This window comes from Piliocolobus tephrosceles, chromosome 13, assembly GCF_002776525.5.
Source record: "Piliocolobus tephrosceles isolate RC106 chromosome 13, ASM277652v3, whole genome shotgun sequence".
Classification (NCBI taxonomy): Eukaryota; Metazoa; Chordata; class Mammalia; order Primates; family Cercopithecidae; genus Piliocolobus; species Piliocolobus tephrosceles.
In genome coordinates, this window is record NC_045446.1 from 69,606,051 (window position 1) to 69,633,570 (window position 27,520).

Below are 27,520 nucleotides of genomic sequence, written 5' to 3' on the forward strand. Positions count from 1 at the left end.
CATTATTAGTTTCTGTTTATGAAGCTGTAACCCTACTATGTGACAGATATGATGCTAAGAGTTTTACATGCATTGTATCATCTCACCCTCATAACAACCTAGTGAGATTGTATTAGGATCCAGGTTTCCAGATGGGGAAACTGAGGCTTAACAAGGTCAGGTAATTTGCCTCAAGTCACAAATTAATTGATGGCAGGCTCAGTGTTTCTCTGCAGGTCTCTGCTCCAAATCCTAAAGGGTGTGCCTGCTACTAACACTGCTTTTGTGCAAAGTTTGCATCTTGTATCTCTGGTACAGATAGGATTTTGGTACCTAACCAGGCAGCAGCACAAAAAGACAGATACTGCAGGCATTGTAACATCAATGCTTTCTTGCCACTCACACAGTCATTCCTCGTTTGCTAGAAACCTAGGACAGTTTAGCCAAGATACCCTGTGGCTGAGGTCCTGATCAATAATATATCAATACTGTATAACATTAAGGGCAAAACAGATATCTGGAAAGTAGTTAACTGAAAGTCTCAAATCTAAGGGCTGGCATAAGAATGTCAATGTTTAGCACATTTATGTTGTGCTGAAGAAATCATTTAAAATAACTTTATTTTTGCTCTTTAAAGGTGGGTGTGTTTCACACGTTGACTTCTTATGTAAGCACTGAAAACATGTCTAGGTTTCCTTTAGCCCAGAGACTTAAGTTCTGCCACCAAGGGCAAGGCAGTGTAGTGCAAGAGAAAGCTCAGGAGCACTGAGCAGGTCAGCCAGCCTCTTTGGACTTCAGCACCTTCCCCTGGGCTGTTGATGGCTCAAAGGGGACTGCTCCCTCTTATCCTTTCTTGTGCCCAGATGCCGTTGTTTGGACTTAAAGATTTACAGGAAATACCAACCACAAGAGGGGTTGGTAAACATAACCACAGTGGTAGTAAACATCAACACATAGCAAAGAGAGGTGTACCTAAGTAGAAGAAGTTTCAACTTTGCATTCTGCCTCTAAAGCCTTGGCTTTGAAGCATGGTGTTTATGCCCCATGTCCAAAGAATTACATCGCCTTTTGAAGAACACTATGTATGTCTCCTGCAGTCCTGGATAATGCTCATGACATGCCTGCTCATACTTGCAACGTGACATCATCTCTTTAAAGTGTCCTTGCTTCATCAGAATAGAGTCCAAGCTCCTTGTGGCCTTCTTTTCTCCTGAGGTCACCTCATCCCACCCCATATGCCCCAGGGATGTGGTTTTCTGGAGCTTCCACACCTTTTCTCAGGTTCTCTCCTCTGTCTGGGGGAATCACTCCACATTTCCCTACTTGGAGATTGCCTAAACCCTCAGAGCCCAGTAATAAGAAGTTCTCTCCTCTTGAAAGCCTTTCTTATTGACCTCCAGGCAGATCTTGTCACTCTTTAATTGCACTCTCCCCGGCTGGGGTGCAGGCTTCAAGGAAGGCCCTTTTCCCACAGTATACTTTAAATGGCGTACGTTTCAGTAATGGGATTGTCTGTCTCCTCGCACTAGACTAGCACTGCCCAACAGAAAGAAAATATAAATATGACAAACAAGGATGCATAATAAGTAACATAAATTATATAAAATACAAATAAAACTTAAAATTCAATTCTAGCTGCATTTCGAGGGTCCAATAGTTGCATCTGATTGGAGGACACAGATACAGGGCATTTCCATCATTACAGAAACCTCTACTGAAAAGCACCGATCTAGAATATCTCTCTGAGGATTTCTTATCAACTTGCTCCTTTAGGGTATAGTGGATTTCCCTAAACAAGCAAAAGACACTGAAACTACAGTATGAGGAACATGAAAACAACAAGAATACTATACTAATGGTTGCAAGACGCCACTTCTATCTGTTGAGTCATAGCCAACCATGTGGCTTACAAGCTGGTTCTAAAGGCCAATTCTGGCTCTTACGAATCCCGCCAATCTATTCTCCCTCATAAGTCTCCACCAGCCAACACAACATCCTCTGCTCTAGCCCAACTGAAACGTGATTTTTCATTTTCCTGTGGATGTGTATATGCTATTCCCTGCACCTGGAATGTCCTCTCTGGTCACCCTGGCAAACTCTGATCACCTTCAATACAGTTCATGCTTCACCTCTTCTGTGAGACCCTGCCTGACTGCCCCTATGCAGAGGTGGCTCTTGTATGTCCCCTGTACATTTACACCCCACTCCAATTACTCCATTACGTGGCTGTGTCTTCCAACAGGTTGTCATCTCTTTGAAGGCAGGGGTTGGCTTTTCCTCTGACTTTGCCCACCACTTTTTCAGTGCCTGGAAACTGGACACTCTTAACAGATATTAGTTGAATGACTGAATAAACGAATGACTGAATTCCCAAATTCCCAAAGAGACATACAGCCTTGTGTTTAGCAATGGTGGCATCACTTGAATAAATGTATGGCCTCTCCAGGTGCCACCTCTGAGGGAAGTCAAACTCATTGGATTATTTATATTCCAGGTCATATCTAGAATAGGCTTAGCTCATACTTGTTTGAAGCACAGGATGGACAGAAGCCCACGAGGGCAGCTGAGCCATTTCCCTGCCTCCAGGACAAACTCGCATCTAAAGTGGTGAAGGAGATGAAAAGCCTACCTGGCTTTTCAAAAACACATGGAAGAATCAAAAACCACTCCCAGCAAGTCATGGCAATGTTGAATTAAGAACTGAGGGCACCTCCCTCTACCTGCTGAGTCAGTGGCCTTTGTCTGCTTTGTGACTCTCCTTACTGCTTATAAACCACCAGAGCACTTGGGAATGGGGTAGTCAAGCTGTTCACACCCACAGGTAAGAGGTCAGCTCCCTTCCTCCATGTTCCAAATGGCAGCCTTAACACCCCGGCGCAGGGATGGATGTGTTCGCTCCCGACTCATCAGAAGGTAACTGGGTGGATACCTCACTCTGTCTAGTAAGTCAGGGACGGATAGTGGGTGAGATGGTAAAATTAGACTGGCAAAAAGGAGACTCACATTCTAGACTTGACAGTGTGATCACCTTCTGGATTTGACTTTGTATGGGCTCAAATCCCACTGTGAGGCCAGTTACTAGCCATAGGTCATGTTGCTTGACATTTCCTAGTTTCATTTCCTCCACTTTGATGGAGATAACACCCATAACCTGGTTGGTTGTAAGGAGATTGGTTGTAAAGAGATTATAAGGAGGTAAAGAGATTAGGTCTGCTACAGAGTAGGGGTGCAAAGCATGTCAGACACCATCCCCATCTCTACTCCTTGGCCTGATGTCCCATGAACTGGCTTTGTGGGTTGGTGCAAAGCCCTCCCCTTCTCTGGGCCCTCAGTTTCCCCAGCTACCTAGGTGAGCCAAATTATTCCTTAGTTCCTTCAAGATACAAGGTGGGGGCAGGCAGGGGGGTTGAGTATGAGCCTTCCTATGTGATATTTTATGTGTATGTGCATGTGTGTATGAATGAGAGAGAGAGAGAACGAATGAGAAACCATTTATTTTTAAGTTCCCTTAATGGAATAAGACAGATTTAAATATTTTGATTCCAACCCACTGTGTTCTCTTTGTTCCATATATGTATTTTAAAAGCTTATCTTTGTCTTTTAGCTCTTTCAACAACGCAAATCCTTCCCAATCCATGGTAAAGGTTTCTCCCTCCTGATCATTTGACATACACTTTTTAAAAATGTTAAATCCTTACTCTTTGTATTTAAATACTTTGATGTTTTCCATAAAATAGATTGGGAAGGGTTGGAACAAAAACGAATTTCATTTATCTGAATGACTAAGATGTCAGAGAGAGAGGCAGCTTGCAGCCTCCCAGGAGGGAAACACTCAGCCCCTGCAGGACTCTCCAAGCTTCCTGCTTGGACCATATCACTAAGATAGGAACCATAATCATAACCCCACAGATTCACGAATCCACAAAGTTAGCACTTCCCAAAGAGTTTCTGAAGAAACCCTACTCTTGTGAGAGTTCTAAAAATGGTTTTACTTTAAAAAAGAAAACTCATATTAGAAGTTTGGGAACTCTTATGTGCTATTTATGCCTCTCTTGGAGATTCACATAAGCATAGTGAAGACTCTGAGACTTTCTGCAGCATGAAAATACATTAACCTAATTTGGCATTTATCAAACTTATTTGGACACAAACCAGTTTTTATTTTATTTTATTTTTTTTGGTGGGGGGAGGATGGTTATTTGCTTCTATGGTGGAAAGGAAAAAAAAAAAAAAAGCTATTACCCCTCCACATGCTCACACATCCACACGAGATAGAAAAAATATTTGAAACCTAGTCCTTGGAGCTAGGATGGGGCAGAGGTAGGAGCAGGAACTCCAGAGTCAGATAAACCCAGGTGCAATGCTAATTCCACCAGTAGTGTAGCCTCAGGGATGATATTTTACCTTCCAGAGTTTCCAAAGCTTTCCAAACCTTCCAAAGCTTTCACTTAGCTTTGCTATAAGTGAAAACCGGACTTCTAGAGTGGTTGTGTGTTCATTAGATGAGTCGAGGAGTGCACAAAGGTATCTGGTAGGAAGTATTTTTTAAATGTGTAAATTATTTTTTAAATGTGACTCTCCCCACTCTCCCTTTGCTTTCTTCTTTGCAAAATCACAAGGGGAGGCATTTGAAAGCACACTGGCCAATTCGTGTAATGCTTATAAAACTGTAAATCAAATTATTTCACATAAGAGTCTATCTTGGAATATCATTCCATTACCTTGTCTGTATGTTTTCATAAATAAAGTCATCCAAAAAAAAAAAAAAAAAAAGGTAGGGTCACTTTCATCCATATGTATGTGAAGGAGAACCTAGTATTTCACACAGTTATCTGAAATTTAATATCAAGGAATTTACCCGTGTCAAATATTACTTTATTTAACTGAATGTGATATCGCTTGATATAGTCATAAAGTGCATTCCTATCAAAATACAGCTGTTATTAACATTACTAACAACTGCTTTACCCCAGTGAATTTTATTGAAACTATAACGATGGGCACTTTTGAAATAAGTGTCCCTAGCTAATTTGCAGAGGCCTATCTCCCAGAGAGAGTTCATATTATAATTCTAACAGGGTTTTCACACAAGGTAGAATGAGGAGTTTTAAATGCTTGAAAGAGAGTCATCTCGAGGTCACCAATAATTAAATAGGAGCTAAAGGAACGGAACAAGGAAAATGTGTAATCTTCCCTGGCTCTGAAATAGAAAAACAGTTATCAGCGAGACAGTGCTTCTGCGGGGAGGCTGATCTTGATCTACAGTAGGATTCCTTTCAAACCAGGATGTCTATTTCAAAATGCCCATTAAAAGTCTATGATGGACTTTAATTATGAGAGGTAGCAGATAACAGTACAGTTCATTCCCTCCTGTTGTCGGGGTGGTTTAGAGCTGCCAACCATCGCCCCCTTCAATGAGGTCCAAGGTGCAGGTACCCCTTTCAAGAGTGTGGCTAGACTGTGAGAGAAGGGCTCTTAACCCACATCCCACACGTGGCACCTGCGAAGTACAATGAAGGGACCTCCTGCTAGGGCTGTGACAATCTTCCCATTCCCCCAGGATGCGATAACCAAGGGAACCACATCCCTGTTTCTCAGTGCTCAGCCTTCTGAGGCTCATCTTCTCAACTCTGTTCACCTCCATGCTGTTTGTGGGCCTTAAGCTAACGGTGACAGGGGCCTGTTAGCTTAAGGAGTACCATATCAAATCACCGACTTGGTTCTTACACACACACACACACACACACACACACAGTAAAGGACAGAGCAGCAGTAGTCCAGCTCAGTAGAAGCAGCACCAGCTCTACAGTAAGAAAGACCAGAGTTTGAATCCTGACTGCCTCACTTCCTGCTGTTTGGTCTTTGGCAAGTTACTTAGCCTCTCTGTTTATAACATGGAGACAAGATACCTGCCATGTATCATACCTGTCACCTATGTTTAATATGAGGCCCCTAATTCATAATAGGATACCTAAGAACGTCATTCCCCCAAAAAAGCAGAGGCCCTGCAGTCAGTGTTTGTCTGCCTCCATGGTTGCCTATAAAACAACTCCCTCCACCCCGAGAGAGAAACTCGCTGGAGAGGCCAACTGAGAAAGAAAAATGTGAAATAATTCAGAAGCACTAACATCAATTCTGATGTAGGTATAAAAATAGTTACAAAACACCACACTCCTCTTGTTTTCCTTACAGCAACCTTGGCTCCCTGGTAGAACAGAGGGAGGGAGGGTCTGACCTGAGGCTGGGCCTGAGCCTGGGGCAGGGACTGTGGCCCAGGAGCCTCTCTGGGCTTCTATTTTGGGTCTTCTAATCACTCATCTTTGTATAAAGGTAAGGCAGATACTTGCTTATCACCTCTACATTTTAAAACAGCCTTCTAACTTATTTTTAAACTGAAAGTATGCTCAGCTGGGCCATTTGAAACAGAGAGAATTCTTTATATCCTGTCTTCTAAAGGGGATGAACTGGTGAGCTTTCCAAAGATGCCAGGCCCAATCCCAAAGCTTCAGTTAAAAGGAGAAGGCCAGGAGGCTGTCCTAAACCCAATCCCTCAAGGAGTCCCATGCCACTGGCCTGTGTCATCCAGAAAGACTATGCTGTCCCTAAAAGCACAAATTCTGGGAAGAGAACAAGAAGATTCTAACTGGAGAGGTAACACGGACTAAGCACCTACTATGTGCCAGGCACCCTGCCAGATCCTTTACCTGTATTATCTCCTGTAGCCCTCACAATAAATCCCAAATCAGTTGCAACCCCCACCCCTGCTGTCATACAGATGAGGAAACCGAGACCCAGGGAAGTGAAGACACTTCCTACTGCAAAGTTCCACTGAAGAGTCAGGGCTAAAACTAAGATGGTCTGACTTGCAGCCTGTGCTCCCTCCCCCATACCATCCATAAGAACAGAGCATGTGGTTTGAAAGGGTCCTCATGAAATATTCAACTGCATTTGTAGCTCCTGTCTCGTTCAAGCCAGATCTGAATGCTTACTCAGTGCTTTTTTTTTTTTTTTTTTTTTTTTGCAGGGAAACTGCATGGGTACAAACTTCCAATTCATACTTAACAAGATGGGGAAACAGGGGTCATTCTTTGCCTGCTCCAGAACAAGGGGGCGGGTCTATGCACTCCTGGAGCAGCAGGCACAGGGAGGGTTAACCGTGAGGCCAGAACCAAATCTCCTGTTTCCGGAAGCTGAGGATTTAGAGAGTCCCTTTGGTTGATCTTTATAGGAGAGATGAAGGAGGGACCAGCAAGTGAGAGGAGGCCTGCAAGGGTAGAGGAAGTAGGAGGAATAATAATAATCACAATACTTCTTGTCCTTTTGGAAAATACGTTCTCAGCCTTCAAGTCTGACCTCAAATGCTTCCCACTTTTTGAAGCTTCCCTGCCTCCCCAACTAACCTGGGTGAGAGGGTTCTTTCTCAGATGTGTCTGTCTACTTTGTGCCAGGCTTCCTGGTAGAAGCTTGATTAATCCTATCTCATTTCATTCTTACAGCAGGTATTGCTGCCACACATTAAAGAAAATGGAACTAAGACCAAGAGTTTAGTTTGTCTGCCAAAAGTCATACAAGCTAGTCCAGTGGCTTCCAACCAGGGATGGACAATCTTGGCAAGTCTTTGCTCAGTGAACTTTTGCCAATGTCTGTCAACATTTTTGGTTGTCACAACTGGTGGGGGAGGGGCTGGAATCTAGTGGATAGAGGCCAGGATGCTGCTCAACATCCCTGATTCACAGAACACCCCCTACAACAAAGAATTATCTGGTCATTTGTGGCAAAGTTGGCCAGGTACAGTGGCTCACACCTATAATGCCAGCACTTTGGGAAGGCTAAGACAGGAGAAACACTTAAACTCATGAATTCGAGACCAGTCTGGACAACATGGCAAAACCTCGTCTCTACAAAACAAAAATTAGCCAGGTATGATGGCTGGATGCCTGGAGTACCAGCTCTTATACTTGGGGGAGTGAGGTGGGAGAATCATTTAAGCTCATGAGAATCAATTATGCCCAGGAGGTCAAGGCTGCAGTGAGCCCTAATCACATCACTGCACTCCAGCCTGGGCAATAGAACGAGACCCTGTCTCCCCAAAAAAAAAAAAAAAAAAAAAAAAGGCCAGGCATGGTGGCTCACGCCTGTAATCCCAGCACTTTGGGAGGCCGAGGTGGGCAGATCATGAGGTCAGGAGATCAAGACCATCCTCGCTAACATGGTGAAATCCCGTCTCTACTAAAAATACATAAAATTAGCCAGGCGTGGTGGTGGGTGCCTGTAGTCCCAGTTACTTTGGAGGCTGAGGCAGGAGAATGGCGTGAACCTGGGAGGCAGAGCCTGCAGTCAGCCAAGATCATGCCACTGCACTCCAGTCTGGGAGATAGAATGAGACTCTGTCTCAAAAAAAAAAAAAAAAAAAAGTCAGGGGTGCCAAAGTTGAGAAAGCCTGGTCTAGTTGTGGCTCAGCCCAGATTTAAACTGAGGTCAGTCTGACTCTTCAACTGATAATGTCTTAGTAGTACCTTTAACTGTATCCTAAGTGCCTTGAGATCTGAGTGGCATACCCTCCTGCTTTTCTGTCTTGAATCACATCTACTCCAGTTCACTCGGCAAGCCCTTACTGATTGGATTAATTGGTATACCTAATAACGGTGCTAAGGATCAAGGTGAGGAGTCTACCAAAGGACCCAGCCATTCTGTAACTGAACTGTTCAAGAGGACATTGAGTCTAATCTCCCACCCCCTGCAGGAAGCTTCTCAATAGACTTGACAGCGTTGCTTACCCTCCTCCAGTGACAGGGAGCTCACTCTCTCCACAAGTTGTCCAATCCCTTCTGGGATGTTCTGGCTGATGCTGAACTAAAGCCAGCTCTCCCCATATCCCTGGCCCATCTCAATGTCTGAAGCCTTCAGGGAAAGACTGCTGTTTAGCTACTAAGAGACTAGCCCTAAACTCTTGGCCATGTTCTCCTGAGTCCCAGAAAGGTGAAGTAGAAGAATACAGACTTAGAGCCAGACTGATCCAAATTCAAATCCTGGCAACACTACTCATATAGTCAGTGATGGAGCATAACAAGACTGTTGGCAGAGTTGCTGTGCTCAGCACACAGTAGGGGCACAAATGGCCTATCTCAGGTGGCAGGATCTGCTCACATGGACCTGGCTCCCACCCCTCTGGTATAAGCTATGTGACATCTCTTTGGTCTCTGCCTGCCTGCCTGCCTCTGGGGTCCACTTCTGAACAAATGAATTCAATTCCGTGATTTTTGAGGAGAAAGAACAGTGAGACGTGACAACAACAGATCAAGAAATAACAACCATAAGAGTGAAAAAGGCAACACTTTAACTTAAAAAGTTCTAGGAATATGCTGTAAATTATAGGTGTGTGCCCACACACCTGTGCACAAACACATGCCAAAATGTGGGGGTCTTTTAGAAACCTACTTTGATGCCTCAAGACCATCACCCACACTTTGGTCTAGAATGAATTTCCCCACACTATTTCCCACCTTCAGGGGTAGGCTATGAAGAAGTATCTCCTTCCAAAATTAATTCTTGATACAAGGCTTTGGTCATCAGTGCAGGCAGATGTGAGGAGAGGATAAACATCTTCTATTAAAAATGTTAGCTAACAAGTCAGACGTCAAAAGATGGTGTGTATCTTGTTCCTACCATCAGGTTTAAGATATTCAAGTTCCCCATCCCCTCCATGGCTCATAAACTTACAACCAGCACTTCCTGGAGAGGAACATTTGCTTTAAGGCCAGGTGGATTTCTGTAGGGACCCTGGCTCCCTGACTCACTGGTGGAGTGACCTCAGGCAAGATGTCTAAACTCTTTGAGTCCCTGTGGCCCCTCTGGAAAATGAGGACTAACAAGACCTTACTCAGCTCCATGTGAATAAAGGAGATAACATAGGCCAAATGCCTCACACAATTCAACAAAAAGGATCCCGTGACCATCCAGGTGAGAGAAGATCAGGGACGAACCCAGGTGGTAGCAGTGGAGAGCATGAAGAGTGGTCCGCTGTGAGGTTATGTCTGGAAAGCAAAGCCAATATGATTTCCTGACGGTTCAGTTATAAGGTGTGAAAACAAAAACAGGAGTCAAAGATGACTCCAAAATTTGGGGCCTATGAACCAGAAGAATGGAGTTACCATCAGCTGAGCTGGGGAGGACTGCCAGTAAAGCAGGTCTTTCAGGGAAGATGAGTTTTGGATGTGCTAGGTGTGAGATGCATATAAGATTATTCAAATAAAAATATCAAGGAGGCAGTTGGATACATGAATCTAGAGTTTGATAGACACAGTATTGGTACCTTTCTTTCCCCTTTTCCTCTCTCCTTGAAAGTTGCAGATACCTTCACAGATCCAGGAAGCAAGATATGGTCTAGATCAATCTTAATGGCCTAATGACCATCTACTCCAGTGTGATGCAGTTCACATGAATAGCACACGCGAACCAGGAGCTTACGTGGCAGCAGGGACTGTCTGCTCAGGGCTTCTCCAGAGCCACCTTAGTATCCTGGTGACACAAAATGGGAATGATGAAACTCCCTACACAACACAAGAATGATGAAAACTTTCCTGGTCAAACTGCTACTAGACTAGAGGGAACTTGGTCTGGGTTCCATGCTTCCATAGGCCCATCATGGATCAGCACATTGTCAGAAGCTTTTAAAAGCTGCATTATCTTTGACCTAGAAATTTCAAGTAAAGATATTGGACTGAAGAAAATAAACACACAAATACATGAAAATGTTGATCTCAGCATTATTTATGGTGGTGAGAAATGGAAAACAACAGTAGAAAATTAGTTAAATAGATAATGGTGTATCCTTAGGATGGAATACTACATAGCTATTAAACGTCATGTTGGAGGAAAAACTTAATGGAATGGGGAAATGATCGTGATAGATTAAGGTTGCAAAACAATGTGCGTAATGTGCTCCAAATTATGGTGGGAGGGGGTAGTGGTGAGAATTAGGATTTTACATAGAAACTATAACAGAAAGAGAACCAAAAGGTTAGGAGAAGCTACCTTTCCATGGCAGGATTATGGGTTATTTTTTCTTGTTCTCTGTGTTATCTTAGGTTTCCTAAATTTTCTGTTGTTTACATGCATTATTGTCATAATCAGAAGAAAACCACATTAAACAAAAACATAATAAATGTTATAAAATTTTCAAAGTAATACTTATCCTAGTAATAAAAATCACTGCCTATTCCACAATGTGCCATGAGGCTTAATGTGCTTGAAGATATAAAAGAAGCCTGAAGAGTACAACCTAATACCTGGAACTGGAATCTTTCCACGGCATGATGATAATGGCCACTATTTACTCTGTCTACTTCACACTACAATTGCCTCCACTGAGGCTACAACAATACTGACAAACAGTTGCACAAAACTGACAGATTCCATTCACTCAATGAAGCAGAAGCAGGAAGGAAGACCAAAGTCTTAGAGCTCTGCTAAGCCAAGTGTGGCCTTAGACTGGTGGCATCAATATCTCCTGGAAGCTTGTCAGAAATGCAGGAGCTCAGGCCCATGCTCCCCAACCACTGAATTAGAATCTGCATTTTAGTAAGCCCTCAGGTGGTGCCTATGCACATTAAATGTTAAAAGCCCTCTCCAAAATACAACACATTTCCCCAGTTTGAGGTGAGTTTGAGAAGATCTCAAGAAAAAATCAGACCGCTGAGTAGTACTTCTCAACCAAAAATTTATTGTCTAAGAGATGCAAAATCACCAAATCATGCAGAAGTGAAGAGTCTCCAGGCCTTTGGGTCATGCTAAGTCTCTTACACTAACCCTAGAAAGCTACTATCATCTGATAAGCATTTTATAGGATGCGGACAGAAATCGAGCATTCCCTCTTCCACCTGAAGAATCCTGAGGCCTTGCCAGCTTGGTGGAGGGTTGTGCATGAATGGTTAATGGAGCACAGCCCAGAAGTGAACAGAAAAGAAACAAAAGTAGGTCAAAGGATTATCATGACATCTCCAGGCAAGGGCCAGGCCTTTCCCAGCACTCAGAAAGCAGCTGTGTTGGAATGAGAAGAGGACAGGCTGAGTAAGGCCACTTTTCTGACCCAAATGCCCCAGTTTGCCAAAAAGGAGGGCAGGGGTGGGAAAGAAGCCTTGATTACCATATCTGTAGTCCCATGGCTCAAACAAATTAGGCCACTCACCTCATACATAAATTACTCAATATAAGATCCCTTTATGCTGCTTTGAAAATGGAGGAAACTAACATTTAGTAAGGCTCTATTCTATGCAGCATTTCTCAGCCCTGCTGTACCTTAGAATCACCTGGGCAGCTTTACAGAGTTCTGATGACTAGGTCTCACCTGGAACAGTTGTCGAGCAATCCGTGGTGGGGGCGTGGTGCTGGTCTTTGGTAAAAAGGGCCTAGGTGATTCTAATGCACAGTCAGGGTCAAGTAACTCTAAATCTAGTGCCTGACAGCAGCTCAGAGAAACAGGCAGAATATCATTCTCATTTTTAACATGATCAAGCTGGTGCAAGGTCACAAAGAAACAGAGCTAGAATTTGAGCCAGGATCTGCTGTCTAAATCTAGAGCCCTTTGGTTTTTCTGTCTACAGGCAACTTTATTTTCAGGGGGCAAGGAAGCTAGGGGTCCTCTCAGAGTCTGACCTGAAATAACCTGCAACAGACTCCTATAGACCCTGCCATCCATATCCTTCCCCCTCCCGCCTCCTCCCCAATAAGCACCTGCACCCACCACTGGACTGCATTGACAGGATCCAGAAGCAGGAGCCAGTGGACCAGCGGCTGAGCGGTGGGGAGATAGTGAGGAAAAGAGCAATGCCAGGAGCTACCATTCACATAGACACCGATTAGCAGGCACTACCCAAGCTACTTCAACAACCCTTGGAGGTAGACACTTCTATTTTCTATTTTCTAACTGAAAAAATGATGGAAGCTCAGAGAATCTAAGGAACTTGCTTGAATGCATATAGCTAGTAGGTGGCAAAGCAGAAAATTCAACCTGAAACCTGTTGGCATTTTTTCACTGTCTTATATGGCCTTAGGAAGCATTTTACTTAACTGCAATATGTGGGAGAACCATCAGTAGCAGAGAAAAAGGAAGCAGTGACTTAGTGGTACCTCAATAAATTACTTCTAAAGCTTTGGAAATAATGCTGCTGATTCAAGGATGGCAAGGACTCACAATACTGTCACAAAGATTCTTGCATGATAATCCTAGCAACAACCCTGCCAAAGACTCATTATTATCCCAATGTTATGGACAAGGAAACTATGGCACACAGACATTAAGTAATTTGCCCAAGGTCCCACAGATAGAAAGTGAGAGAACTGGGGGTTGTAGCTGATGACAAATTTAGTGCCTCTTTCAAGCTGCCAAGAGGTGAAATTTGGGAGGAGACATTGTTTCAAGGTGGCAAAAAGTGAGCTGAACCACTAGTGAGCAGTTCACATTCTTCCTGGAATGTGGCTTGGCTGCTGTCACTTAGCAATGTAGGACTACGTTTTAGTTAGGCATATTTGTTTTAATCATTCAACCTGAAAAAAAAAAAAAGGGCTAGGAAATGTTGAGGGGTTAATGGCATCACAATGAAGGGCAGCCCAGGGAAACCAATAAGCAAAATACGACGAGCCAGATGGGAACAGAACTTCCAAACCTGTACCAGAGACAGCACAAGACTCGGAGTCTGTCAGACATCTGTCCAGGTCCCGGCTCTGCCATTCAAAGCCCTTATGGCAGGGGTCATGTTGAGTAAACACATGATGCCTCCTCTCCCTCTTCTGGAGAGTGATGATCCTACAATCTCAAGAGAGTGGTACAAGCACTAAGGGAGTGTACATTCTAGAGGGTGCTGCACCCCAGGCATGGAAGACATTTGCGTTTACCCATGTGCCAGATGTCCCACTGACGTGAACACAATCCACACAGCCATGAGATATGAGATAGATTCTATTGCTTCCCTATTTATAGATGAGGACATTGAGGCACAGAAGGGTCGCCCAAGCTCCCATGGCAAGGAGGTGATGATAGTTCAGGGCCTGAACCTAGTTCTTTCCATCTGTGAAGTTGATGTCTTTTGCAATACCCCATGCTGCTCAGTCAGAATCACCTACTACATGTAGAAATGTACTTAAATGGCCATAAAGAGGAATTAAGGTTTAACAGTAGAAAGAACATCTAGGCCTTGAAAGCAGACAAACTCTAGAATAGATAAGCCAGAAGTTCCAAACATGCTAGAAAAAAACAGATTTGGAGCAGCTAGGAGTCTCTAAGGCATTCGATAGCAGAAAGAGCACAGGGACACACAGTTGCCAATTCTCTTAGGTTAGTTCAGTTAATAAATTAAATAAATAAATAAAACACAAACCTTAATAAAGAAAAAAGTCAAAACAATCTTCCCCAAACCATCAAAAATTCTATTAATTCATAAGTTACTACTCAGTACTTTATTTCTCTAGTCCTGCTTAAACAAATATCTACTTTTAAAAATACTTTTGGGGGTTAGCAGTATAGCACTTAGTATTTTTTAAAACATAATTTTTATCACGGCATTTTCCCTTGTCACAAAACACATTTTCAAAACAACACGTAATCTTGGAATAATATTCCGCTGTTAGGCTCGGCCACACTTTACTTATTCCATCCAATTGTTTACCTTTTTCCCCACTTTTATAAATAACACTGCAATGAACATTTTTATTTTTAAATCTTCTCTGCCCATCTCTGATTATTTTCTTTGGCTAGATTCCTAGAATCAGAATACTGGACTGAAGGGAATAAGTGTTCCAAAGTCTACTGACAGTTACTGCCAAACTGCTTTCCTAAAAGGGTATATTAATTTGCATTTCCACCAGCAGCAAAGGAGAGTACCTGTCTCCCAGCACCCTCTCCAGGATCCAACACTGCCTTAAAAATAATCTTAGCTAATAAGACAAGTGAAAAATGCAGCATGAATCAGCATGGAGCATTCAAATAGTCTGCCAATAGTCATACATCATTTAAATAGTCATCTACCTGTAGTCATACATTCAGTACGTGGCACACCCAGGATGTGAACTCAGTCCTTTAGCTCTAGAAGCTGGGTCCCTAACCATTAGCCCAAAGAACTTTACCACAACTTGAGTTACTCAGTAGTTGCCATGTGTCAGCTATTGTTTTAGGAAATTTTACATTGGAGTTCATAATGGCAAGGATCTTTGCATTTTTTTAAATCCCAGCCTTAATCGAATATCTCGCGATGATAGAAATGTTCTGTAACTACACCATCCAGTATGGCAACCACTAACCACATGTGGCTCTTGAGCACTTGAAATCTGGCTTGTGCAAGCAAGGAAATAAATGATTAGCTTTGTTTCATTTTAATTAAATTTAGTTTAAAATGTGACTAGTGACTACTATACTGCATAGAATAGCTCTAGATTATCTAGTGTGTTTCTCAATAAATATGATAAAGTAAAAAACTCATGCGGTCCTCTAATTCCACCTACTTCTACCATATTTCTTTCGAGGCAAGAGCTGCCCTCTTCCTCCCTCATCTGTGTGTGTCCATTTGTTTTCTCAAATGCAAGGTTAATGCTATTTGTCTGTCATGTGGGATGATGTGAGGATCAGCTAATTAATGTTTGCAAAGAGCTGCATTGCTGACTGGTTCTCAGAATAATTGCACGTTAATAAAACTTTTAAACGATCAGTTCTCATCCAGAGGCCAAAGCAGAGCTGGGTTTGTTTAGTAAAAAGCTGGTTTCTCTGACTCACCCTGAACTGGATCTTTCACTGTGGACTTCATCAATAAAAGCCCTTAGCATTTAAAAGGTTCTACCAAACAGAAGATACTGAAATTTACCTTCACAATAGTTTTGATGTCACAGTTTGATGAGTAAATTAATAATACAAACAAGATTGGGGAGGGTGGATATTTAACCAACTTGAACAAATTGCTTTTAAGCTCTTAAGCACTTTAATTGCTTACATGATAATGATGCAAATTTTTACATGTCTTGATCCACTTTCAAAGTAGGCCCAGAAAAAGGACCTCTAAAGGGAAAAGGTTTTGCTAAGTTATCAATTTTAATTATGTGGCATTCTTGAAAGTTACAAAGTTGCCATTCTAGGAGAAACAAGGATTTAGGAGACAGAGAAGCCTATCATCAAATGCTAGTTCTAGTTGTGTGACCCTGGGCTCAGCCTTACTGAGCTTCAGTTTCTCTGATACACAGAAAACACTGAGTATGTGTTCGTTCTTGCCTCATTTTCCACCTCCTATATGACTACAGGATGAGAGGACTGACTCTGCCCCTCTGCACTTTATTTCCACTGTCTGTGGAAATAAAGATTATTCTCCAAATCTAAAATGAAAGAATGGACACTTCATAGTGCCATTCTACAAATATAAGCAACTCCTCTTGACATCCAGGGATCATGATTATTACTTTTTGAAATAATGTCAGAGCAGTAGATAGCTTGAAATCTTGCTACTCCATGTGTGGACCATGGACCAGGAGCATGGCAGCACCTGGGAGCTGGCGAGAAATGCAGATTCTTGGCCCCTCCCCAGACCAACTGAAGCAGAATCTGCATCTTAACAAGATTCCAGAACTAGGGGTGTGCACCTTAGAGTTTGAGATTGCACTAACTTAACAAAACATGGAAACCACTCGCTTCTCCCAACCAATTTTATAGTGAGGAAAAGTGGCATCAGGAATTGGCAAAGTTTACCCAAAGCCATAAATGTACTAACTGCAACCCTTTTGTTTGACTTTCAAGGGGTGCAAGACCAGCCTTTCAGAAATCAACACTCATCCCACAGCGAGAAAAACGACTTTCAAAGAAAAACATTCTTAAAACCTAATGTTCTTAAGGATTTTAATGATTAACCAATTGCCTCTGATACCCTTTTGCACTATTGGGTGAGGCTACAGTGCTGCCATTGTGTAAAGCGAGTGCAGAACACACAGGAAAAGGAACTGGGGTGCTGACCACTGCTCTGGAGATCCCATACGGCCTGTTTCCTTTCTGTTTTCCAAATGAAAGCAAAGCTCTGATTTGATGTTCAGAACATGACAAAGAATAGAAACATCCCTTCACCTTCCCTAGTGAAACTAGAGTGGCGTAAGTATCAAAGCAGCATCTAAACTGTTGTCTGAAGTCAGAGTCAACCAACAGAGAGGGCTCCCACTGTGGTGACCACACTGTGAAACAATCCTGAGGTGACCTGTCTACCTGATCTAAAGGAACTCCTCATGTTTCCTGCTGAGCATGGGGGCACCTTGGAAATGGGAGGACCGGACTTCCCCCACTGGTTCCACTGAATTCTTTGTTAGATGACTAGCTATCTAACTACAGGGAATGCATCTTTTCTGGGTCACAGAAATCCCACACATGAGGAGGGGGACTGGCAAAAGCACCCTCTGATTGGATTGAACCACGCAAGGAGGGGACAAGATGCCTAACAATTTCCACTTTCAAAATAGCATGTAGGCATGTTGATTGATTGATTGATTGATTGATTGTGCCCTGGGACTGTGAAGGGAGACTCCGTTGGGTTGATTTTTCCCAGTAAAATGCCATACGGCAGGTGGAGATAAGCTGTGGGGTAGAGTCTCAACTGTTTGCTTTGTAAGATCTCCCAGGCCAGTTTAAGGCCTCTGAACCAAAGGGAAGGAAAAAGGTGGGAGGGGGAAATCCACGGCCTCAGCAAATGCTGAAGACACACACTCTTCTCGGAGGAACTGTTTGTCATTCACCATGGAGCCAGCCCCACCTACAATGCTGAGGAACATATTTACATATTTCAACTCCATTGCTGGCTAAAGCACTCCAGAAAGTGACGATTCCAAGAGCCAGGGAAGAAAAATGTTCTTGGAAAAAGAATTTGTGTATCAGTTCAGCAGAACAGCTCAAAATTATGCAAATTCCCTGCTTGAAGTTTGACTGTCACCCCTGCCTTCTTCTACCACCTGGGCTCCCAAGCCTGTAAGGGACTGCAAAGTAAATAGCCATATTCTGGTTAAAAAGATGAAGAAGACATCACGGTTTACCTAACTGCTTTTCATGTGTGACAGAAGCTTTAGTATGGTATCTGCCTTTAACCCTGAAATGCTACTTTCTAGGAATTTATCTTAAGGAAATACTAAAACTGCACAGTATCTACAAGGATGGTTACTACAGTCTTGTTATAATAAAAAATGAAAAATAAACACAAAGTCAAAAAATTAGGTACTCATTAAATTATATCTGCCGTACTATAACATTGGGGGTCTATGTAGTATTACAAATAGCACCATAGGAGGAAAAGTTAGAGCATGAAAAGATTTGCATACTTTATCATTAGATGAAAATAAACATTCAAAACATTATACTAGGATCTCATCATTTTTTCTACATTCATAAAGTCACAAGGTACAACTCAAAATGGTGGGTGTAACATTTTGGCTTTGTTTTTCTGTGTAATGCCTGAATTTGCTACAGTGAGCACATATTACTTTGGTCATTAGAATAAAGACTGCAAAAGAAAAAAAAAAGTAATAAATATATAACCCAGGGAGCAATAGGCACACATATTTACATTGTTTCATTAGACATTTTCCTTATAGAGAACATTCAGGGATCTGTGTTTGCTTGGCTCCCTGAGAACTGGGGCATGTTACTTTCAAAGTGGCCCCCACAGCCCATCTGTCAGTGCAAAGCAAAGATGGAGTGATTCAGCTTTCAGTTACAATAAAAGCCAAGCTGATAGACCATGTAAGAAGGCAGGTGAAAATCAGCTCCTCAGATCTAGAATTGACATTGATTTACCCTGCTAGGTTCTTGGAATCAAATCTGCAAGGAGGTGATTTAAATCCTATTGTTCTTTTGTTTAACTTTTTAGATTAACTGATGTGGGAGAAGGTACTGGGACAGGAACTACAGAAGGTTTGGGCTGGGGCTGTGTAGCTATTTGTTAGACCAGAACAGGGGCTAAGTACCCAGGTGGAGACTTGCACCACTGGTGCTTATCAAATCTCATTTTCCTTCGACCTCTAGCACAATGAGAGTGTGAGTTGGCATCTTAAATTGAGTCTCTGGCTTATGTTGCCCAACAATCTTTCATTCCTAATCACCTTCTTTTCCCTTATTTGTAACTTTTGATTTGGAAATATTGGGTTATGTAACATGCCAATCTGCATGAGGATGCAACTCTGTCAGAGAAAGGGACTCCATGAAGCACAAATTCTAACAAAACTGGAAATGACTTTCCTAAGAAAAGAAAAGATACTTTCATTTCAAGCATTTGAAGCTGGTTTTAAATAGGCTGGATGTAAGGTTGGTGGTTCTTTTGGGGCTGTTGATTTCTCTGCCCAGTCTCCACCCAACAAATGCAGGATGCTTCCTGGAAAGGGATAAGGAGGTAGAAGGGTACAATCATCTGTGAAGGCACCACAGTATGCCAGAGGCCTTAGCGATGTTAATACTGACAGTGTTGCAAACTAAACAATATTGTGCCATTTTACAGGGGAGAGGACTGAAGCTCCAAAGACAATTTGCCTAAGGTCACAGAGCCATGATTCCAACCCAATAGTTAAGGGATTAAAGTCACATCCTATCATTTTACTCCCACAAAACCACCAAAGATTGAGGAGACTATACCAAATAGAATCAGATTCTATTGGAGGCGAGTCCGTGGGAACCCACTACTCTAATAGCTTAGCCTTCTAGCTCATATTCCAGGCCACCCCACTCACTACAGAACTATCCTTTGATGGTTCTTGTTCAGACCAAGCACTAGTTCTGCCCCCTGGGGTTCGCACTGGTCAAGGTCGGTCTACTAGGGTGACCGATCGGCTTACTGCACCACTTTACCTCCACCCCCAAACAGAGGCCTTGATGAGAACAGGATGCGAGCAGAGGAATAATCCAAGAACTCTTTCTAGAAAACCGAAGCTCTCCGTCCCCGATTCCCCACCACAGAAGATGGCAATTCCACAAGCCCTCCGCAACCTGCCCTCCCCTCAGTTCAAGACACATGCTGGGAATAAAAGCTTCTCCGAATTACTCCCCTAAAAGCACACGAACATCTATGCCCTAAGTCCTGGCTGAATCTCTTGAGGACTTTCAGTTCCCCAAATATTTCCAAGGACCTACTGCACGCAAGGTGCCGCTAAGGGAGACACCCGTTCACTCTAGGCAATCAGCTCCAACAGGTCCAGTTCCACTAAGTGTAAGGGTTTCCCGACAACACCCTCACCAGAGAAAACGGATTCTTCCTCAGCATTCCCTTAGAACACCTGGAAAGGGAAAACCCGTTTTTTGCGCTATATGTGCCTCTGATGCAAATCTCTCTGCTCCCCAACACACACACACACACACACACACACACACACACAAATGCACACACACACAGGCGCGCAGAAAACTAGTTCCCACCGTCACCACCAGTGAAAACACCCCTCGTAACTTTGATGAGAAGGGCTCCCGCTAAAAGCCGAAGCGCAGAGCGACCAAAGCGCTCTGCGAGTGCGGAGGAACGCGGACGGGCGGGGGAGGGGAGAAAGGCGCGGCCGGGACTCAACACTGTGCTGCGCGGCGCTTGCAGCTGGAACCTGGCCTGGAATGCTGTAGTCTCGGCTCGTTTACCGCCCAGGCCCCGCCCACCCGGCCGCCCTGCTGGTTCGCACCGCGGCTCGGGCCACCGAGGAGCCCAAAGTTGGTGGTGTCCCGCGGACTCTGGCGCAGAGCGCGAGGGAGTCGCGGCCGACTCCGGTACCCCGAAGACAACTGGAGGCCGGCGGGGAAGGCGGGTCACGAGGAGCCGGGACGCGGGAGTGGAGATGCGCTGGCCCTGCGCGCCGGCAAACAGGTTGCGGCGGAGTCCCGTCCCCTCCCCCTCTGCCGTCCCCGCCGCGACCCGATTCCCGCCCTGTCCAGGGAGCGAACCCAGCCGCCTCCGGGGAGCCCTCCTTCTTCCTGGATTCCCGCGGCTGGAACAGAGCCCCTCTGGTAGCCGGGTTAAAGGATCCTTCAGCAAGGTCAAGGCGCGGCCGCCTGGCACCTGGGGATTTTTTTCCAGCCGAGCACTGGCTTTGCAATCGCATTGTTAAGGATCATGGCAGCGGCAGGAAATCTGAAGGGCCCCACAGGTCTGCGCGAGGGAGGATTTTACAGCACGGAACAGATTCAGACAGATCGGGGATTTCAGTGGGAGGGGACGAGAGGTTTCAGGACGCTGGAATGTGGCAAAAACAAAACACTCCCCACCCATGCACACCACCATCTCCTGACTGCGGGCTGGGGGGAAGGGAGGAGTTCAGGGCCAATGTGTCCCAGACTTCAGCGTTCCCCACGGCTCTGTCAGGGCTGGGGTGGCTTATCCCTCTACAGACGAAAATCAAGATTTAAAAGCACACTCTTACTGTGGTTTCTCTATCAACGCCTATCAACGTGATACACAAGCTGCGGCGCTGGAGGGAAGCGGCGAGACGGGGAGAATAAACGCAACAGAAGCAAACTGCTGTCTGCAGAGGGGAGAGGCGAGGGGACTGAAGCCATACCCGGCCCCAGCCCCATGCCGTCCGCATCAGCTCCGGGCTAGCCCAGGAAACCAGGAATAGGTGTAGGTAAGGGTGGCAGCCCGGCGGAGCCAGCGTTCTACTCCCTCTAACCCCTCGCCAGCTTGGGCCTGGATGGCTGGGCTGCCTGGGAATCTCCAAGGGGGACCAGGCACCGTGGGCAGGTTTCTAAACACGCGAAGGGCACAGGGTGTGAAAGACGAGGAGGGGCGCCCAGGAAGGGCGGAAAAGAGGGGTTTTGGGGCTCCCCAGGACACCAAGTCAGTTTCTGAAAACAGCGTTCCCTGGAAGGCCTTCCAACACCTCCGAGAGAAGACTTAGAGCTCTGAAGACTCAACGAAACCTGAGTTCTGACTGACTCCTCCTCTGCGATCAATTCCGGATGCCCCCACCGAGTCCCTGCCTCGGTAACCGGTTCTTTGGGGACAGCAGCATCAGCACCCTACGCCCATCGCACAAGTGGGCGCCGTGGTTCGAGGCGTATCCTAGCTACCCGGGCCGGGGTGGGGGCGCCCCGGTACTTACACTCCCCAAGCAGGCAAACTTTAAGGCTTGTCTTTCGAGAACCGGGTGCTGGCATCACAGTTCCGGGTGATCACCGAGCAGCTTATGTAATTGCCCGCGATGCCGTTCGGCAGATCTCTCTCCTTACGCGTCCTGAGAGCTCAGTATATGGGCACCCTTTTCCCCCCACCCCCTACCCCGGCGATAGGAATCCCGAGCGTGCCCCACTGCCACCTTCTACAAAGCAGCAGGGTGATCTTGTGTGCTAGTCAAACACCAAGCCAGCATGCAGGTTCCAGCAAAACCCTGGCTGCCTCCCTGCGCCCCTTTCAGTGCGTTGATGGTTTACGGATAACTGCATCTCTATAAACCCTCTCTCCAGGGTTAGGGGGTGGGAGGGAGTTAGAGATAGGGTGGGGGGTTGGCGCGGTACTGTTGAGGGCTCCTCACCCAAATGAACAGTAATGCACTTATCCACATGGACGCGGGTGCATAAATCGCCTTAACGTTTTGCCCTGAAAGGGGAGCCAATTTCCAAAGTTAAGGATCACGCAGTTGAATTTCCAGTACTTTCCAACCTCGCCTAGGCGGGGGCAGGCAGCTAACTGGCCCGACCACCCCGCCAAGAAGGACTCACTAGTTGAACCCCCCGCCCTTCACCCAAGTAGTTGGTTGTGTATTCCTCTGTTGGCGTGTGTGTACACACACACACACATACACACACACGCCGCCCCACTACCTTCCCGTCTGCTCCTCCAATGTAACGACCGCATTTAAAAATGGCAATTAAAATGACTAAGGAGCTCGGTGATCACATTTCAACCCTGGGCACATTTCCCGAAGCTGGGGGTGAGAGTAGTCACACAGTCACACTCACACCCGGGAGCCCTCCAAGCGTCCATCCGGCGGCTGCAGCCTCAATTGGCTCCGAGACGAACGTCAATACCGCGGCCGGGCGTCCGGTGGGGAGACGCGGGCGACCCACGGGTTGCAGAGGGCGAGGAGCTCGGGTCGCATCTCCGGGTTGAGCTCCAACCACCGCCCGTGCGGGGCTGCTGCAGCCGGCACTTGCCCCGCAGGGCAGGCTGCGGCCGCTGAAGCCCGGCGCTGCCTCGCGGGCTCCTCCAACGCCCGCCGGGAGCCTGGGGCGGGCTGGTTTGCAGAGGGGCTGCAGGCAACGGGGCTGGGGCGGGGAAGGGGAGCCGGGAGAGGCAGACGAACCTGGGGCGCGCCGCCTCCCTCCCACCCGCCTCCCACCTCCCTGCCCTCCCCCAGCCCTTGCTCCCAGGCTCCAGTCCGCGGCGGGCTCCGGGGGCTGCGGCGGCTCGGGGCTCCAGACCAGCTTGCCCCTCGACCACCCGCGACCTAGCTAGCCTCCCTCCTCTCGGGCCAGGGGAGCAGGCAAACATCTCCCGGAGCCCTCGGCAGCCGGGCGAGCTACCCGAACCCTGCCCGGGCCAGCAGTGCAGAGGACGATGGAGCTGGCGAGGCGTCGCCGCGGTCCCCAAGGCGCTTTTCCGTAGAGCGGATCACGCCGCCTTACCGTGGCTGCAGGCTGCTACCGCCGGGGAAGCCGGGAGGAGGGCGGCAGGGAGGCAAGGCGCCGCGCCGGTGGCTCCGCTCTCTCTCGGCGGCGCGACTCCACTGCTCCGCGAGCCGGAGCGGGGCGCCCAGGAAGGAGTAGGTCCGGGCTCTGCGCTCAGCTCCAGCGAGACCAACAATAGCTCCCGCGGGGAGCGGAGCCCCAGCGAGCCTCCAGCCGCGCGCGCACGCCCGGCTCCCGCTCCCGGCCGCTCCCGGCCGGCGTCCCTGCCAGCACTGCTGCCCCACATGAAACAGCTGCAATCCCGAGGCTTCTGGGGGTTGGGGCGGGTGTGCGCGCGCGTGTGTGAGTGTGTGTGTGTGTTTAATAGCTTCCCTTCTCTTCTTCCCCTCCCTGCCTGCTCGCCTGCCTGCCTCCGTCCCCCACCCTCGCTCTCTTACACACAGAAAGAGAGGGCGAGCGAGAGAGAGAGAGACACACAAACGCACACGCACACGCAGGTTACATGAATGGGAGGCGGGAGCCAATCCTATGAGGCCGGCAAGCCGCGCGGCGCACGGGCGCTGGGAGCAGGGCTGCCCTCCGGCGCCGGGGGGCGCCACGCAGGTGATGGGCGCCTCTCCGGGGGCCACGCGCGGCCGCTCCCTCACCCCAGTCTCGGTTCCTCTCTCTCCTTCCCCCTTCCTCTCCGCCGCCTTCTCCATCTTCTCTCCTTTTACCTCCTTTGCTTTCTCGAGTTCTCCGAGTCTCTCAGTTCGGTATCTTTCTTGATCTCTTTCTTCTTTTACCCTCCTTGCTTGCTTTCTCTCCCCCTTTCTGAAACTTTCTCTTTTCCTTTCTGGACTTCCTTGTACTTCCTCTCCTCTTGCCTTTTGTTCTCTTTCCTCCTCCTTTGACATTCTCTCCAGGGTCCCCGTAGCAGGGTCTGGTCTCCTCTCCCTCCTCTTCGCCTTTCCCTGGGTCTCTCTGGGGCCTACGGCCTCCCTTCTGCCTGCCCGCTGGATGTTACTCCACACCCCCCACCCCAGCACTTTTCTAGGGACGGTCTCTTTCAAGTTGCTACTGCAGCACAATCAGAGGTAATTAAGAGCTAAGATCTTGAGTTCCTTCCTCAGGCATGCAAGATGCCCAAAGAAAGACCCTCCTTCCTCGGACAACTTCCCCAAAACCATGGTAACAGCTACTGAGTCGTGATAACAATCACTTAAAAAATAGCAGTGATTGCAGTCCAAGAGATTTCTGTCCCTCGAATGTCTGGATCGTGATGGCAAGCACATTTCCAAGAGAAGGGCATTTTTATGTGATGAGAGTGGTAGTTTGACTGAGTGGCAACTTGGAAGGGCTTTGGGGAAGAGACTGGAGGAATTCCCACTCCAGCCCTGCTGCCTGCTGGCTGTAGGACTTAGTGCGAGCCATTTCCCCTTACCCGGCTTCAGTTTTCTCATCTATAAAATGGATGATACCGACTTCACCAGTTATGGTGAGGATTAGAAGAGAGAACAATGGAAAGAAAGCACTGGGTGTATATGAGACGCTTAATTTACATTAGTTTCCTTCTTTAAGACAACTTCCTTCATGATCTTCTGCTACACTGTGTCTCTCTGATCTAAAGTAGTTAATGAAGGAGGAAATGTGACAATGCTAATTTCACATAAATGTGAAAGGAGGGGTAGGCTATTTTGAAAACTCTTCTGTGTGGTGAGGAGACTGTCTAGCCAGTTGCCATATGCTGATTATAAAGGCATCACAGATTATAAACGTGGGGTGCTGGAATGCCCCTTCAACATCTCATAACTAGGGCATCTCAGAAAGGCAGGGATGGGTTGGGGTGGGTGGGAAGTTTCCACACAATCTGTCTAATCTATTTTTAAAATCTTTATGATAAGTGTACAGTGACCAGTGACAAAGCCTCTGAGATTAACTAAAATGTTGAGTCTCTGCCTTTGAATAGCATTTATCAACTTTGTGTCCTCACTGCAGACATCAAATGCTGGGCACCAGCTGTGATTGGCAGTTAGATTTAGTCCTTCAACAAATATTTGTTGACCACCTACTTTGTGGCAGGTGCTGTGATAGGTCTCGGCATTCAGTGGTGAGGCAAACAGGCCTTGTTTTCCGAGCTTACAGTTCAGTAGGCATGTTTTATGAATGTATACTGAGAAAATGAGACACATGTACCTGAAGGAGTAACATTGGTTTGGTGGACAACTTCTTTCATTACAGGAGATCCAAGACAGGGAGTATAAGAAAGGGATCTTTGAGAGTGATAATTTTGCAAACCACTTTCAGTCTATGCATTTCATTTGACCAGTGAGAAAAATGAGACCCAGATGCTAAAAGTAGTGGGTAAAAGTAGGTTAAAGTATGTTGAGAAACAAAAAATATATATAGTTTCAAAGTATCTGCCCACATGATACTGATTAATTTCAAAGGAGAAAATAGTAGCTTTTCAATGGAAAACCTGAAAGACTCCATGTTGAGTGATTAAAATCAGTATTACCAGGAATGTGACAAATAGACATCATGTGGCCCCTGATATAGTACACTGGAAGGGCATATCACTTCTGTGATATTCCTGGTAGACACGAATAACCTGAATCTAATCATGAAGGATGCCCAGTGGAATTGTTGGGAGTAAGGGAAGATTTCCCATAGGAGGTGACATTCAAGCTGAGAATTTGTTGTTTTTTGTTTTGTTTTGAGACAGTTTCTCACTCTGCCACCCAGGCTGGAGTGCAGTGGTACCATCTTGGTTCACTGAAGCCTCAACATCCTGAGCTCAAGTGATCCTCCCATCTCAGCCTCTTGAGTAGCTGGGACCACAGGCACATGACACCACACCACACCACACCAAACTAATTTTGTTTGTTTGTTTTACAGATGAGGTCTCACTGTGTTGCCCAGGCTGGTCTCAACTACCATCAATCCTCTGGCCTAGGCCTCCCAGAGTGCTGGGATTACAGGTGTGAGCCACCATACCTGGCCTCAAGCTGAGTTTTGAAGGCAAGGAATTAGCTAGACCATGAAAAGAGGGGAGATGCTTTTTAGGTACAGGTAACAGTATGATGACATGGACAAAAGCATGAGATACTCATAGCAGAGTTGAGCATATTCGGGGAGGGTCTTGGAGGAGTCTAGAGGAGTCCTAAAGTCTAGGATCGGATTTTGATAGGGCCTGAAGGAGGCTAAGGATCCAAACATCCTGAAAGTTCAGGTACTGGGGTAGAAGTAGGGTAGACAATTAATGAAGGTTTTTAAGAAGAGGAAGGATGTGATCTTAAGTGTGTTTTTAAAAGATAATTTGGCAGCAGTGTAGAGAAATGGATTAACTGGAGTGACTTAGGAAGACTAGAGGCAGGAATAAGTAGGTCATTTAGGTAAACTTAGGCAGTTGCAGTGAAGCCAGATAAGGGAGGGGAGATTTGAGAGAGATTAAGGATGATTTTGGTTTCTGATTGGATGGGGTTACGGAGAAGCCCAAAGTGACACTCAGTTTTCAAGCTTGGATATCTCAATAGAAGGTGGTACTTACTCACTGCAATGTCAAGAGTATTCAGGAGGAAGTAGAATTCAGGGAGAATTTTAGAGGGGGAAAAAAAGATCAGTTGCTACCATGTTATAATCTAACTCTATAGCTAACCTGAGATTCTCCTATATGGCTGCTCTGTGCCATAGGAAACACTAGTTGTAAAATTCAGCCTAAGACCTCCAAATAGCCAGCACTATCTGTTTTTCTGTATTACCCAGAAAAACAGGAGATTGGATATAATGACAGTACATTATTGTAATAATGGGAAAAAAATGGAAGCAGCCTAAATGGTCAAATAAAATAAGTAAATTGGAGGACAGCTTTTGTTGGAATATTATGCAGCTACTCGAAAGTGTTTTTGCAGTTTTTCATGCCATAAAAAAGTTACTATTGGCATATATAATATTTTAAAA

The 27,520-nt window shown here is 45.9% G+C and overlaps 1 protein-coding gene across 1 annotated transcript in view; it reads right to left on the reverse strand.

Annotated features, from left to right (window-relative positions):
- TENM4 (teneurin transmembrane protein 4) overlaps positions 1-24,089 on the reverse strand; it is an 800,850-nt gene extending 776,761 nt beyond the window's left edge. Inside the window, exon 1 of the mRNA XM_026446989.2 lies at positions 23,579-24,089. The gene's annotated coding sequence lies outside the window, so the exon portion shown is untranslated. The remainder of the gene's footprint in view (positions 1-23,578) is intronic.
- Positions 24,090-27,520: the final 3,431 nt, after the last annotated feature.